Below are 17,508 nucleotides of genomic sequence, written 5' to 3' on the forward strand. Positions count from 1 at the left end.
TTTTTTTTTTTTAAATTTTAACTTTCTTCATCAAATTTTGTTGTTCCTCTTCCTCAAATGTTGTTCCTCAAATCTCAGAGCAGCTAAAGGAATAAAAGCTTTAATTTATTTGTTACAGTACTGTCTATACACATAAATTGAGAAGCACTGAAGCAAGACACTGGGAACTTAATATGATGTAAGAGTGTACTGTGTATTTACTGAATGCTGTCTTCTTCAGTTAAACATTAGGTGAAGAAGCTGTAAAACTGGAAGCAGCAGTCAGCTAAGGCTATAAGAAGATTTTAGACTTTCAGTTGTTGGATCAACAGTATTTTTTCATGCTTTGCCTCATCTTTTGATAGTTTCTCCCACAACAGAATCCTGCTGCCGCATCCATATCCTTGTTATTCTCCAAGAAGTGTCTGACATGGATTCTGTTGAAGATTTTGATGTGCACTTCCAGCATTATTTTTCAAAAAGATTTTAAAGCACCACACTGGAGATCAACATTGCAATTTCTTGAACTTTAAAATACTTGTTCTTCCCCACAAAGTCTCCAGTTACTGATGCATTTTTTACCACTCAATGAACTGGTTCAATTAGCCTGCATTTTCTTACAGCTCCAAGTAAGTTGGAGGAGGGAGTAGAGTGAAAGGAGTTTTTATGGTACTGTTTTATTCTCAGTTCTTGATTAGCATATGTCTGCTGTCATAATCACTGCCTGGGAGTTGAAGTGAGTGCCTCTTAGAAGCAGTTCTAGTGTCTGATCCAGCTGCTACTAAAGCCCATGGAAAAAATGCTGCTTAGCTCAAACACAACTTTGATCAGCCCTAATGCAATAATCTGGAAGGAAAATTCAGTGTTCAAATCATGTCAAAAACACTTGAGGATTAACAGGATGTGCTTTTAAACCTCCTTCAGTAGCTCAGCTTCATTGAGATAGATGGCTGGGACTATGAAAGTAATTTTTAGCTTCATTCTGAAACACTTGGCTGACAGAAAATGGTAGCCTATCAAGCCAAGACGAGATGAGCTTTTCAGTCACGGGTCCAGTATGATCAATTGTAAGCATCCATCTCAGGGACATATGAGGGACATAGCTGAACAAAATCAGCAGCCTGGGTATTGATTCTGTATTGCAGTCTGAATGATTGAGCGTGTAAAGGTGCCTGATGCAGCAGACAAGGATAGGCAAATGCCAGCAGTTAACATATTGCTACAAAAAACATTTTAATGATTCCAAGCCTCTTGTGATTTTAAAACACTATTTGTTTTAGTGAGATATTTGCACTTTGTCTTTGATGCTTATGTGAAAGATGCATTATGCTTTCTGTATGCTGTCGTAGTTTCACTTGGCCTTTTTGAAAAAGGAGCTCCTCTTTGCTAAATTTCCTCCTAAACATGTATTTTATGTAATTCTATGAATATCAGCAAAATCACAGTATTGTCACATCTTTTATACTGTTGTCTCTTGATATGTAAGTACAATATGCCTTGCTTATAAGCAAGTTCTTTAATTTTCTCATGGTACTTTTAATGGCTGTACACTTTGTTACAACTAGGCAGTCTGCTCATCATTTTTTTGCTGCTACTTCCATTCTTGCCACTGGAGTTTTTACTTAGCTTCCAGCCTATTACAGTCCTTCTTTTCCACCCATGCTTATTTGCCAAGAAGTCTGGAAGTCAGATGTATTGTTTTGCTACCTTCTGTTGCAAATGCCAGCACTTGTGAGGAGGCCGTGCTTTGCAGTCAGGCTGTATTGTCTGTGGGAGTCTTTCTGATCCATCCACCCACTGTGTGTCTTGGCCTTTATTAGCTGCTGTTTTTCTTCATGAAGTGTGATGGTAAAGGATGATAAAACAACTTCCTGGCTACTGGCTGGTTTCACAGTTCAAGTGGGAAATTGACACAACACCCTTGCCCAGCCCAGGCCCTGGTAAGGTAGCTGTGGCACGTAACAGTTCCATCTCCACAGCCCTTGGAGGGGGATGAGAAGCAGCAGAGCCCAGGCAGCTCTTGATGGAGCCACTGGGCATGTGGCTTCTTGCACAGAGCTTGTGTCCTACTCCTTCACTGCCTGGGGACTTGAAGGCATTGGAAGACGAAGGAGACCAAGCAAGCAAGGGAACAACCCAAGTGTTCATCTCTATGCAGCTGAGTTACAGGGAGCCCTTTTGGAAAAAGGTGTCTTAATATTCAAAGCTTGTATTCACTAATTGCTGGAAAGGCATGGATTGCTTTTCTGTCCCTTCCCGATGTAAGAAGTACTTTATTTACTGCAAAGCTAATAATTATTATGGGTTTGGAGGAAATTGAACATGAGACTGGCATTAAATTTAAATGCAGCCCTTAGCATTAGTAAGTTTGAGAAGCCATGCACAATCCAAAACAGTTAATTTAAGAAGAAACCTGTGTTTTTGCTTTTCTCCCTGAAAGACATTTTACATAGGAAAGTTGGTGTGTGCAGCATCATGACTATTTCCTCTGAGGAAGAAACTGAGGCACTTTGTATGTCTATTTCTGTCACAACCATCACAAACTTTTTAATATTTGCAATGGAGGTTTTTTCTGTGCTGTAGTGTGTGCGTCTTGCTTGATGGATATTGTGTGAAAACCATTAATTAACATTCAATGTTTTGATGTAAATATTAGAATTATAGCTGTTAAGGGAATGCTGCCTGCTCATTGTTTTTTCCCTCACTCCTTTCCTATGCCTATAACTTCAAATGTTAGTTTCCTGACTAGCCTGTGATATTTCAGTCCAACTAATGTTTTCATCAGCTGTTATGGTTTTCACCTGTGGCTGTGTAATACCCATGAAATTCAACAGCCATCTTGGCATGGGTACATGTTATAGAAGGTATTCCTGATCTGCTCCTGCTAACTATGAGGCCATGTTTAAAGCACACCCCCATCCCAGCTGCAGAACTGGGCTGTTTGAATAGCGCAGCGTTAGGTGCAGGTCAGATACAGCTAAAAGCCTGGGGTACCTGCCGAGCAAGGACCATGTTGCTGGCTGCAGTGTATGGTGCAATGCCTGGGTGGCCATGCTGTGGAGCCATCTGGAGCCCAGCCTCTCCTCAGCTCTTCGCTGTGGCCTCCAGCCTTGGGCTGTCCTAGCAGGAGCCCCCAGAGACTGGCTCGGTGCATGTTTGCCACGTGTTTGCTGCTGCAAGGGGAAATGGGCTCAACACTGACTGCAGGATACAGTTCCTGGTGTGTTCAGACTCGGTGTGGCTGTATGTCTGACCATAGGGAAGAGAGGCAGGTTTGCACAGATGTACAGTTTAAACCTGCCCTGCCTGACAGCTAGAGATCAGTGAAGTCCATTTTTCCCAGATGACCTCTCTACTGATTTGCTGTGAATCCAGAATTGTCAGCACAGAAGCAGATTGCCTCTTCCTAACAGCTTGCAAGAATTTTACTTTTGGGATTCCTCCCTAGCTGCTGACAGAGAGGTGCTGCAGCAGTTGTGCAAGTTCTGCGTGCAGAAGCAACTGGGATAGTGTGGTGCATGGAGACATGTCACTGCTGGAAGGAATGGGGACTCAGCAGCTGGGTAACGCTGTGACAAGGCACTTAAGCTGTCTTGCCAGGCACCAATTTGTGTTCCAATTTGAGCCCCAAAAAGGGCCCTGTTAAGCCAATGAATACAACTCATTAATTAAATATTCATGTAGTCTGTATAATCTTTTTGCTCCTTTAATCAAAGCTCAAACATAGGCTGTGCTATAATTTGTAATGTAAACCTGATCCATTTCAGAAAGCAATTGGCCTGGCTTTATAATACATTCTGTTAGTAGAGAGTAACCAAACTGGCCTTTCTCAGTGAAGTGAAACATTGCTTAAGACAGGTACCCAGTTACTCTGCAGGAGCCAGATATACTGTACTGCAGGTTGTATTTTATTAGCCAGTGGAATTATTCCTGATCCCACAATCTGAAATCTGCTACATATTTCTTTAATCCTAGAATTCACGAACAGTGGATGTTAGATTACCAGACATAAAGCATAGTCAAGCATGTTGTATTTCCAAAGGCGTGATAATAATAAGAAGTGACTTCTTGAGGGAAAAATGATGTATAAGCATAAAATGTTTTGTGCCGTCAGAAAGATAACAGGACAGCATTTATATGATCAGATGAGGTAAGTACTGTGTAGGCACAATGTGAAAAGAGCAAGGCTACAAAAGGAGTGGTTGCTTTTGGACTATCAGCTTTGGAGGAGTCGCCTTATGGTTCAGGTATATTATAGTTGCCTAGTGTTGTCAAAATGACAAAAGTTGAAATACCTCTGCTTAATCTGGACAACCTGACTGCAATTTCTACATATGCGTTTAGGAGGTGTGCCTTTCTACAAGCATAGCTGTGTGCTCCATGAGGGAGAGCTAGAGGAGCAGTCTAATTACTCACCAATGCTTGTGTTGATCAATATAAATATTCTTCATAAAAAGTGAGAATCCTTTGTTTAGCTTGAAAGTTTACAGCTTTTATATTCTATGCCCTTAGAGAATAGCTAAGCGTGGTTTACAAGTTTTCACGTGCTTTGGGAGAGCGGGGGTACTCTGTTGCTTGTGGACTGGACAGTACTAGCCTCTTGAAACAAACGTTAATTAGGATGATTCACTTTTCTACTGGAGAGTGAACTTAGCCTTGCTACGTTTGATTGTCTGAAGGATCCAAGTGCCATATAAAGAATGGATAATTAACAAGAGATGTCATTCACACAGGAAGAACAATCTAACTTGGTTGACATTTTAATTACCAAGGTCCTTATGGAAGATTTCCTGTCATCCATAAACTAAAAAGATTTGGTTTCCACTGATAGCAACTCTATTTTTTGTTTCCTTCATCATCTTTGATGTTGCAAAAGGTACTGCAAATTTACAGAACATGCTGCATTGTCAGGTACATGTTTGAGAAACTGCTTAGCATCAGAGGGTAAACAGACTAATAAATGCATGTAACATTGCATGGGTAGTCAGATAAACAGTTTAATTCCTTTTCTAGCTGACTACAAATAAAGGTTTTTATTTATCTGTATGGAAACTGTGAGTACAGGCATCTTAGCATCTTCTACGAATATCCCCTGAACTGTTATCTGCTCAGCTGTACCTTTAGATTATTCTAGTTATTTCAGAAAATGCCATTTGAGTTCTGTGTTCCCAAGCTCTCTTGTTCTGAGGTATGCTCAGGTACTGAAACTGCATATTTTAATTTCCATGTGTGATCTTATTACCATAAGAGTTCACTACATTCTTCATTTTTTAAAGCTGCTTATATTTTATAACTTAAAATCGAGTACATACTTGTCTACTGCAAGACCATAGCTTACAATGGAAATATGAGGAAGATTGTCCTGCAATTGTAGTGTTCAGTAATGAAGACAAACTATAGGAGCTTGAAGATGAATTGATATACTCCTAGTATAACCTAACATGGTAATGAGTTGACTCAGGTCACATTCAGATTTGTGTTTTTTGACTACTTATAATCCCATTTTTCTCATTTCCATTGCACAGTGGTAATCCTATTGAAAGCACTGGAATGGTTTTGGTAAGGTCTAGCCAAACTCTGGAGGCTCCTCTGTGCCATCCCCTCCAGAATTTTGCCTTCCTGATTGTTCCTACTTGGAATGAGATGTATTTAGCACAGAATTAATGACGTTAAGGAAGGAGATGCTCTTGTATGAGGTGATGTGAGGCTTGCCAAATGCTTATTTAGACTACACTAATGCACAGCAGGTTGTGCAAAAGGGAGCCTGCCAGCGACCTACTGGTGCTGCCGTTGGCTGGCTCTGTCCCCAGCCTCAGCTCTCACCCCTGCTGATGCCGGTGCCTGTGGCTGTGAGCAGGTGCCCCCATGCTGCAGGGCAAACCCTCTCCCTGCTCTGCCTAGAAAGCCAGAGCAGCTGAAAAATAACCTGGTCTTGCTTTACTCTATGGCTGCTTGCTATGAGTTAACCATATAAAAGATAGATGCAGAGAGGAAGGTGGCCAAGGTGTGAGGACTAATTTTATTTTGCTGAAATATTTGGAATTTATTTTTATTTATTTAAACATTTTTATTCACTGAAATTTATTTAACCCTGAAGGTATAATGACACTGAGAGGACACCTAAGTTACCCTGCAAACGTTCATATTCCCGGCTTGTTGGTGATGTGTTAAGCTATTAGAAATGTTTGCTTAAAAGGTCTGGTAATGAGATCTAGCTGAAAAGTCCACAGTTCAGATGTAGACTTTTATTTGACTAAAAAGGTAATTGATTTATACCATGATTATTGCCCTTTGAGTATGTTTATTGAGTGTTGAAACACCGACACCTAAGGACTGTGTTTCTGGTTATGACATTGCAGTGAATTAAAAAGCACAGTAAAAATACCTGTGGTAAATATGAAGTATAACAGCAATAAATAGTGTGTATATGAGTATTTTAGGTTCTCAGACCTTTGTCACATTCTGCTTATTCTAAGCACTGAAAGCAAGAGGTTTCAGTAGTGCTGAATTGTTTGAAGGAGGAAATGCCAAAAGAAAATTCAAAAATTTACAAACTACCCTCCAGTGGGAAGAAAGACTTCCTGATGAGATCTATAGCAAAGCCCTGCCTGAATGTAAAGAGTTCACGAGCATAGTGACTTTCACAGGAACTTTTTTTCCACCTTTTTTTTTTTTTTTTTTTTTTTACAGCTAGGGTAATTACTTGAACCAGTCACCAAATGCTAAAATAGTAAGAGTTTTCTAGCATACAACTAATTTACTAAAAGATACCAATCTTTTCATTGGCAATTACTGTGCAAGAATCACCCAGTGAAATTGAAGTCAGACAATATGGTCAAAATCTGAAGCTTAGAATGGGGATCATGCTTTGGAATGGCTCTGTGAACACTTTGCCTAATTTTAGACAAGAAAGTGCTCAATTTTTTCCTTATTTTATCCTAATAGTACCTATCTTTGGCAGGCTAATTTAGGAATGCTACACCACAATATGTCTCTGTTCACTTGCCACGAGTGAACCAAAAGCTCCCTACCGTGGAGACAAATTTCACAAATTTAAGCTGCAGAATAACTTGCCAGAACGATGAGAACGAGCCCTAAATAGCGCACTTGGGACGCAGCACAGAGCCAGCCACCTCACACAGCTTCCACCCACTCTCCCCCAGTAGCAGGGAAAGGAGAAGACATTTTTAAATGGTTTTTAAAAAAATAAAAATTATTAAATTTGGTGCAAGTCGAGGTCACTGACTTCTGAATTGTTTCATGCTTAAACCTCACTTTATTAGGGTCCTGACAGACTGTATCAGAGAGTTATCATCAATACTAACTGCAGTGTAGGAACGAAAGAAATCCTTAGAGGGAGGGGACAGAGGTTAAAAAGGAGGGGAGGGAGAGCTTTAGTTTGAATTTGCACCTGGAGAGTGGAAGAAATTGGGAGTGCTGTGAGGACCTTCCTTCCCTGAGCCAGGGTTTCTTGCCCTTCCTGCTGCTGCTGAGTGCTACAAGATAGGTCTTGGTGGGTTTGTGTCCCTGCTGCCTGAGTCCTGCGAGGTGCAAGGACTCCTCTCCTCTTCCTTGTGCAGAAGGGCTCCCAGGGATACCAAGGAGGTGAGGCTGAAGGCAGGCCCTGGGGAAGAGAGAGATGACAGCAGGGCAGTACTGAGGCTGCGCACTGTGCCATGTGCACCATCATCCAACTCTCCTCCTCGCCCCATAGGGCTGGCAGGGGCATGCAGCACCTCCCGTTCAGACATTGCCTTGCCATGGAAGCTCCCCAAAGGAGGTCCCTGGGGCTGGAATACAGCCAAGGCCTAGAGGGAAGCTGGGGCATACAGTTGCTGCTGGGTCTACTGCAACCCTGTACAACAGATCCCTGGAGACCCCTAAGCCCCTTGTAAAACATCAGTCCTTGGCCCTGAATCCTACAGTCCCCTCTCCTGTAGCTTCATCTCCTTCACACCACTGTAGGGTCTGAGCTTGCCCATCCCACAGCCTACAGTTACCCCAGCATGTAGTCACACGTTGGCAGCAGAGCTGAGAGCTTGGGCAGCTTTTCTGGGAGAAGGAGTTTGACAGCGCAGTAACATTACCCTGGAGGTGCCCCATTCTTGGAGGCTGTGTGAGCTGGCATGACCGGGTAAGTGCAGACACTTTCCTTTGGGGCTCTGTGACCCTACTGTAGCACCAGGGTGGTGTATCAGCATGAGAGTGCAATTTTTGGCCTCCCAGCTGGCTGTGTAAGGCAACAACTGTATGGCACTTTCTGTCAGATCCATGTTGCTCACATGGATTTCAGCTGAATGCAGAATGCTGCCAGTGCATGAAACAAGCCTGCCTGGGAGAGTGCACTCTGCTTCAAATGGCAAAAAGGCTGTCTTGGTTGTGGGTGTAAGTTCGTTACCCTACTCACAAGAGCAGTCACACTGTGTATGTTCGGGCACCTGATTTAGGAACATAGCTGCGCGAGGTTCCCTGTATGGTCTGTAGAGACAAAAATCCTTCCTCAGAGAGAGATTCAGGGCAGCAGCTCAACTGCTCTTCCATTCGACATAATAGAAATGACACAGTAAAAGCTCTAAGCAAGTAATTGTTATAAAAGGTCTTCACAGCATTTCAGTGGTCTGGTAAATACCTGCATTTGCTCTCTCAAACACAGAGCTGTAAGGTCTGTGTTCCTTTTCAGCTTCTTCAGGCTATCATGTTTTTTTTATTGGGCTGTGGTGTATGGAATGGAAAAGTAAAACTTGTGATTTATGTGTTGTTGTTTTGCCACTTTCAGCCACAGTAGAATACTTACGAATGTGAGATGACAACAAATATTTAGTCATACAAGTAACCAAGATGGTTGTATCTGGGAACAAAAGGAATGGATAATTCATCATTCTAATAGTTTTGGTGTGCTGGAAGAGACTGTGGCTCTGCAGCAGAGAAGTAAACAGAGAAGCACTCCCAGTCCTTCAAGCTGCGAAGATCAGATAAAGACTAAGCTGCTGCAAAACAAGTTTACATGAGCATTGCCACTATGATGGGTACAATAAGAGTTAGGAAAATACAAGTGCAGTAAGAACATGCAAACGGGTATGTGTGAAAAGTCTTGGCAGTATACATATTCCCTAAGGTTAGTGTGAGGCCAATTTTTCAACATTTTATTTTTTCAAAAGTTTTAGCAAGTTTTCTCTTTTGAAAATTAGTGTAGCTTTTTTTTTTTTTTTTTTTTTCTTTTTTCTTTTTTCTTTTCTTGTATTAGTTTTGGACTTATCCAAAAATGTCAAAAAGCACTGCAGTCTTGATGATCAGCTTTCAAAAAAAGCAAAGCAAGGCTTTTGTGTTTTTTAAGCTCAGAAGACACTATTAAAATTGTTTACTCTCATCTCTTCTACAGGCTGTCGAACCTTATCCAGTTAATTCTGCATTATACCATTACCTCCTCCTTGAATTACATCATCTTCCTTAGAAACTCACATAGGTTGTAGGATTAAAATCTATCTTTAGTTGGTGCATGACTTTGTCTCAGAAATGCAGAGGACTATGCATAATATGATTCATTTTATGTGCTTGCAGACAAAGACACAGCTGAAAATCTCCAGCTTAACATTTTCCCTGCCAGTTCAGTTCTGCAATTTATTTTTTGTAACTTGAAAGTAAGGCAGGGCCAGCAAATTACACTAGTGCTTGCTCACTAGCTTTCTCAGTCATCAAAATCTGTTTAGGGTCACTCTGAGACCATCAAATACTTAGATTTATGAAGATATTAGAAGTTTTTTTTTTTTTTTTTTTTTTTTTAAAAAAAAAGCTGCTATGAGAAGACTTCACATTCTTAAGCTAACTTTTGAGAACTAAAGTAATCATTTTTTTCTGTAAGAATTTAGATTTGCAATGACTTTCCACTGTGCAATTATTCATCAGAAGTTGTGAAGGTACAGATATCATATAAAATCCAAGCAAATCTAGAGTTCAGTCTTGGTGAATGCATTTCTTTGATTGTGCTGTCTTTAGCAAACATTGAAGTCTAAGCATCTTTAAAACCAGGCCTGAACACCAAGGTACTATGTGTTTAAACTAGGAAACAGCATATCAGACACTGAGACCTTACTTTGGCCCAAGTTAATTAGGAAAAAATAAACCTGTAAAAATCAATTGAGTTTGTTTCCATATCTGGCTAGAACAGAATAAAATTGTAATATTCTGGCCAACTTTGTTATCTTAAATTTATGTTGTTATCTATAGTAGAACAGGTTTTCTGTTTTGGAAAATCTGGATTTTAGAGGCTTCCTTCCATTCAAATAAGTTTCTGATTTTAGTGTGTGTGTGTTTTTTTTTTTTTTTTTTTTTTTTTTCCATTCAGACAGTGAGATGCCTGGGGACCTTGGCATCCCTCTTTGAATTTTGACATTGATCAAGTGTCACTTTCTGGGGTATTCAAGCAGATTAGGAAAATGTTTCTGAAGGCTAACTAGAGGGGATTCAATCTCAAAGCTGGGTGCATAGCCAGCCACTTTCTCAATTTTAGAGAAACAGGGTTGCTGATTCAGTTTGTGATAAGTTACTGCTCCTAATAAAATGATTCCTAAAATGACTTTGAAAACATGAAACCAGTCACCAAAAATACATTATTAAATAAAAAGAATTGTTGCTGTAAGCCAAGTACAAAAATGGATTTTCTAGCATTCAGCAGTATGTATGTGTATGGTTGACCATAAGAAATAAAGTTAAGGATGGAAAAAGCTAAAAATTTGCTGGTAAAATTTAAACTGGAATAATGAATCAGTACAGAATTGAGTGGGAGAACAAAGTGGGCAGTCTGAAACAGTAACTGGTATAAAATACTAAAAGTATGTAAATGTCATGTATAGAAAACTTTAGAGTGACAGCCCTAGAAGGTACAAATTGACATTGTATATCAAGAAATCTTATTAAGTAGGTAGAAGTACTGAGATACTGTAAGGGTAGAAAAAGTCCAAAAAGGAAAGAAACGGGACAGTCAAACTTCTTTATCACAACAGTCATTTAAGTAGGTTCAGCATTCAGTTCCCTGTAGGCTGCTAATTGCATATCCACCTGCCATCCAGTTCTGAAATTAGGCCTTTGTGTTCTTGATAAACTGGTCATTTAAATACTGAATACATGTAATATTACTGAAGGAATTAGGGCTATATTGTATCCAAAGGTTTCTTTTAACTGAATGAAATTTTCTTTCCTTAAGGTGAAAAAGAGTACAACAGGTGAAAATCTTGTTTTTGTCAATATTCATCCTTTCTTAGGCTTTCCAGCATCTTAATAAAGATCATCCTACGTCTGAATAGCATTAGTGTATTTATTGTGATTCTTTTAAATGCATCTTTCTGTTGTTACAGGGTTAATGTGAAATTTTCTCCTGACTAAAGTTAAAAAATTGCATGACAACATGAGAAAAAAGAATTCTGTCTGGGAAGAAGACAGAATTACTAGTGGACAAGAACACCATTTAGTACAGAGGGTTTCCAAATCTGGATTTCTTCAGAATGTCTGAGAAGCCTGGCATCTTCTTTACAGTGGATTCTGGTGTCTGATAATTACCCAGGGACAGTGGTTACTGAATTACTTTCTGCTTGAAGATTTCAGTTTGAAAACATAGGTATAGAAAGAGAGATTAATACTATCAGCATCTGTGTTGTTTAGAAAAACAGGGTCAAGTTACACTCACTCATATCACTGGATGTCCTTAGCTTAACACTGTTTCAAGATAGTGTTGAAATTTATGGACTAAAAATATCCACTCTAAGTGACAACTAAATGGAATCAGACCTATAAGGCTGTTTTATGTAACACAGAAAGGGAAAGAAAAGCCAACAGAGCCAGACCAAGAAGGAATCTTTCCATCAGTTAGCATAACAGACTTTTAGATTTCATCTCTTGAGATTTATGTTTACCACTACCCCTAAATATGTGTATGGGTATCTGGAGAATAGTACCAGCCAGGAGGCACACAAAATATATAAACTTTCTAGTCATCTGAAAGAAATTTTACAGCTCCTTACCTAGTCAGAGCTCTAAGGGAAGGCAAGAGCACAGCTGAGAGCTACATTTTGGCTATAGTTCTTGCACCTGAGACTGGGCTGTGTAAGCTCAAATATCTTAAAATTTAATTTTCTTACCGAAAAGTGGGCTGTTAATGGAGGTAGAAAAAAAAAACAAACACTTTTTATTGAGCAGAACCTAGCATGTACAGTATACGCATACACTCTTTGGGACACAGAAGTACTAACCATCTGTACAATGAAACCCCTTCAGCAAGCAAAATTTGTGTTCACATCTCAGTTTCTGAGATGACCTTGTTCTCAGATATTGTCTAACCTTTTTCCAGGCAATTTTATTTCTCCTGCTGTTCTGGTGTCTCTGTAACACTGCTGTTCTTCACTGTTTTGGTATGTGTTGTAGGACCCAGTATCATGTCTTCCTGTTGTTAAATGTCCTTTGCTTGAAGGATTACTTAAGCATCAAACTGGCGTCACTTCTTTTGATACAAACACTAAGAGCATGAGAGTTTTTTGGGGGGCAAGGGACTTCCTCCTGGTTTGTATAAAGCACTGTATAACTGTATAAAGCACTGCTTAACTTCATGGCCAATATAAACTGTTTTTTTCAAATTTCATCTTTGATCCAATGGAGCAAGCACTTACCTAACTTATAAAAATGTTTTGTTCTTTGCAGTGATTTTTCCCTAGGATATCACCTTAAGAGACTAGCACTGTTTCTAAAGCTTTGATGTTCAGTGAACACATCTGATCCTCTGAAATGAATTTTCCAGGAGACAGGATCTGATACAAAGGTAATGATTTCTCAGTCCGAGTGCATGGCACGCTCACTCTCTTCAATGCTGTTTAATTCAATGCCATTTAAAAAATGTCAAACCCATTCTGAACAATTGCATGTTCCATTTTTCCAGTAGAGAGTGTTAATTCTCTCAAATGAACTGAGTGTGACAGATACCAGTCAAGAGCTCATTGCTCATTTCAGAAATGCTTGAATACTATAGTGTTGAAGGGAAATGTTATGTAAAACAGAAGGGTTGCTCAGAACTTGCATGGCAATGCTCAAATATCTGCATTAACTATTGCAGGAGACACCCTTTTAGAATCAGACCTTGGTGCATTAGATTCAATAACATACAAAGCTAAGGAATTTACTCCCATGCTTACTACTTTTAAATACTATCACATGAGGCTATTGATGCATTGCTTTCAATTGGACCAGATGCACAAGAACATAAGCACAAGGCACAAATGTGATTTTTTACAAAGCTTTCTTATATAAGGTTTCTTAAGACTTTCTTGTCAGAAGACATTTTTCTTCTCTGGCAAATCAAGGAATGAGAGAAAGTGATGGCTGACACTAAAGGGATTTACTGTTCATATTCCAGGTCTTGGATATACTCTCGAAACTGTAAGTTAAACAGCAAATCATAACTTTTAATGCAAACTGTAGAGCAAACCTCTTCTTTCTGTGGTTTTCACATGCAAACCAGAATAACTAGACGTTCTATCTGCACTCAAGGAAAATCAAAGCTGGAGTAAGCAGCAAATGGGGGTGAGATGCCAGGTCATTGGCCAAGATGAGCAGTCTGCTCCTGGTAAAATAATAATAATGGTGGAAGGTGTTGCTATGTTACTGCAGGGGGCATATATCTCACTGGGGCATCTCAGGACATGTTGAATCAGAGTAATGCCCATGGATGCGTCTGATCTTGCTCCCATGGGATGGCACTATCACTCCCCACTGGAAGTAGATGAGGTGCTGTGCAAACGTAGGATGCTGTGCATCCTTCTGGATGTTCCTGGGTATGTTCCTGGGTGTTGCACTGATGGCTTTCTGTAACCAGGAGAACAATTCCCTCTCCCTCCCTATTTTAAATTGCAGACCTTCATCTAAGGCATTGTTGTCAGATAATTGAGAGATATGTATTTGGTTATGGTTGAATTGCTATCCATAGTGATACCAAGAAGCATCAGATGCTTGAACAGAAAGTTTTCTATGGCTGTTCAGGGTCAAACTGAAAAAAATACCAACAGAATTTGGATCATAAAGCAAATCTTCATCTCCTCTCACCTCCTCAGGGCCTGACTGCTGGCAAAGAGATTGGGGTGTTTATCTTTTACTGTTCTTATGTAGCAGTGTTCTTGTGGAGTGTACTGTGCTAACTGTTCCCCTTACAGCCCTGGCTATCTTCAGTGGTACTGTTACACTTCCCTGTACATCTATATACTCCCAACTTACAATCAACATGTATTTAAATTGGCTGTAATGGAGTTTCGTAGCCTGAGCACTATATTTGGGGGGGCATGCAAAACCAATTTCCTGGCATATAGGGTATCCATGAACAGTGTCGCTTTCCTTACCCTCTGTACTTCTCTGTGAACAGTTGTGCAGTCCAGCATGGTTCTCAAAGCAGCTCAGTGCAGGCCTGACTGCTTTATTTCCTCACATAGCACCTTGCTTCACCCCATGGATGTGACTTGCTGCTCTGTCCCTGTAGGTAGCTATGGCATTGCCTTTTTTTTCTGCCTTGCTTTTCTTTTTCTGGTCACATACTGAGTTTTGTTTCATTTTAGAAAATGGGCAGCAAGCATATGAAGAGGTATTTTTTACTGCTAATGTCACTGCAGATGGGAGCATAGTCTCACTGAGAAATCTACTTTGGATGTATTCCATTAAATGTAGTGAGAGAAGGCTTTTTCAGGAGCATGTAGTTTCTGTGATTCACACTCTGGTCAAAAAGACGGGGCTTATATATTTATATAGCTGCTGAAATAAAAATAGACACATGCTTAGTGAGGCCATCCAGTTGCTGGGGCATGGGCTGTGCACATCAGTTGATTCATGTATTTTTTCTGTTGCATTTTTCGTTCTACACAAGTTCCCCTTTGGTAGCTTTATCATCTCAAAGTCATCTAGGAGAATAAGAGGAGGAGGAGGAGGTCCTTTGTATAACAACAAAATTCTAATATGTATTCTGCCAAAAATTCAGTAGTAATATCTTGAATAATGCATGCTTAAAAGAAAAATTTGTTATCATACTAAGAAGAATTAATAAAGAAATTAATAAGGCAAAATAATTTCAGCTTGATAACTAGTTTTAAAAAATTGTAAGAGACAATTAGTTTCTGGGTGGTGAAGTAATATCCTGAAGAAAGTTGAACCTTTTAAAAGTTGAACAAATGAACCTCAACAAAACAGTATAGAAACTGCAACTGATAGCAATACTGGGGTGACTAGAAATCTTTATTATCTCTAGATCTAGTCTTTACTATGTCAAGATCCGGTAAGATCAAGATTAAATCAAGGGTACATCCTGTTGGACTTTTAACTATTGGCTTTTGTATGCTACTGGACAAATCTGAAAAAACAGAAAACTAGGGTTTTTCTACTTCTGTGAAAAATGCAGGTACTTACTCTTGCAAGGTTTAGGGAAATGACACAGTTATCTCTGCTTGTGCTGAAATCTTTCCTCTAGTAAAATTCCAATGATCTGCTTGCTTTTGGCTTGTCTGAACAAGACTGACTTTTTTTTTCTTTTTTCTTTTTTTTCTTTCTAATGATGAAGAAGTAGAATATATAAAATACTCCACTGTGTGAAAACAAATCAAAACATGACTGACTGTTTTCTCTTTCTAAAACATGTGTTGGGTAAAGCCACTGTCTTTTCTCTTCCACTGATTCTTTGGGTCCACAAATGCTGAAATTAAATGAAGGCACATTTGAGACTGGACTGTTATCATCCAATCCTGACAGATGTCTTGTCCATGCACTGCTAGGAAGAAGGAAGGGTATTATCATCCCCGTAAGTTAGGCTAAATCCATGACATCAATTGGAATATAAATAATGGACAACAGTTGAGTTTCACCATCACCTCCTATCTCATGTCCATTTTCCTTCCTACGCTCTTCTTAGAGGTCCTTTTCTGACCTCTGTGTGTCTGTGTTCTCCTAGGAGGTGTGACTTAGCTGATTAAGACTGTGGCATGTCTTGTTTCACTGCTATGAACCCATGACTAAAAGGGCAGCTAAAAGCAGCATTGTAATCATCAGACACTGCTAGGAGTTTGCCAGGTTTTGGAGTGGTTGATAAGACCCTGTACTGGGCCTGTTGTTTTCCAGGTGCAAGTGAGAGTTGAAAGTAAGATGCACCAAAATAGCAGCTCTTTTTCTTCATATTTTCTGTACTTTTCTCCCCTTCTCTCTGTTTGGTTTGCTTTAAAGACTAGTACCAATTTCAACTAGCTATCATTTTGTCCCAAAGGAACACTTACTGCCCTCTTTAAGACAAAGTAGAAGGGCTTTCCCTTATGAAAGCTCTCTCTAATGACTGTAGCAATGGAAGATGAAAAATGTGTTTAATGTGCTTTAACTTTTTTCTACTTATTTAAGAAAAAAATCAAACCATTTTAATGGTATTTCTACTGTGAAACCAAATTGACATGATAAACCTCTTAATACAAGTCCTTTACATTACCATGCTCAACTAAACACTTTTGACTCATTTTTTCTATACAAAGTGATACACTTCCTTACCTGGTTATTTGAGAGAGTCAAGTTCTCTTGACCTTTTGGGGAATGTTCCAACCATGAGGACATCTGTCTGACTGGAGTTCTACCCTGAAATCCTCAAAACTTACTGTGAACAGCAGTAGTTAACATTTTATCTCTGACTAGCAAGAACAGTTGCTTTGAATATCAGCAAATATAGAAGGGAGAAGTGAAATTTGCTTATAACAACTTTCTCCCAGCCCTAATCAGAGACCAAGATGTTTGCCATCTGCAGGAAGCTCCTCTAATATGGGTTTTCAAAATGGAGCAGATATAAAGCATGACTGCTTTCCACACCATTTGGTGCATGGGCAAAAGCATGCTACATAAATTTCAGGGTTCTGCTTTTAAGTTGGCAAAAAATAAAGTTGTGTATTGTGCCATATGTGGTAAAACAAATAAGCACTGCTCTGTGGATAAAACTAGCTTTCTGTGCCACTTGAAGTGGACCAGATAGTACTTTTCAGCTGCATTTGTACACAATGGGCAGAGCTCAGAGGGGGTGGTTATGCAAGCACTGCAAGGGAAAATAAATGCATAGAAGTATCACTGCAAATAGCTGCCTTCTTGAGATTCAGTATATATTTAGTTCCTGTGTTGTTTCTTTCTTTCAGCAGTAGTGAAGATAATGAGCTTCAAGGACTGTGGGAACCTGCAATTGCAGCAGAACTGAGATATCTTGCAAAAACATTAAAAGGACAACAGGAGATCGCACTTGAGGGGAGAGGAAGTGCAGAACTATGTATGCGGCTACTTGAATGACAAAGCTTTATGTCAAGACTCATTAATGCCCTGCTTTGTGCTTCTTTTCCTTTGCTAGGATTAATGTGTCATTTGAATGTTTTATCTTGCCTTTGAACAATTGTATTTATGAATTCTGAAAGCAGATCCAAAGTGGAGGAGCCACTGTACAGAGCGGTCACAGTTCTTTCCCCTGCAGCCACATGACATTGAAATACAACTGAGGAT

The 17,508-nt window shown here is 39.6% G+C and overlaps 2 long non-coding RNA genes across 3 annotated transcripts in view; one reads left to right on the forward strand and one right to left on the reverse strand.

Annotated features, from left to right (window-relative positions):
* Positions 1-17,508, reverse strand: part of LOC309876727 — a 32,269-nt gene that overhangs the window by 5,586 nt on the left and 9,175 nt on the right. The window lies entirely within an intron of this gene.
* Positions 8,012-17,194, forward strand: LOC309876728. Its single transcript, XR_014317247.1, has 3 exons — positions 8,012-8,113; positions 12,667-12,784; positions 17,154-17,194. It is a non-coding gene; the product is annotated as an uncharacterized lncRNA (long non-coding RNA).

The sequence above is a fragment of the Aythya marila genome (assembly GCF_965140915.1).
Source record: "Aythya marila genome assembly, chromosome: 3".
Classification (NCBI taxonomy): domain Eukaryota; kingdom Metazoa; phylum Chordata; class Aves; order Anseriformes; family Anatidae; genus Aythya; species Aythya marila.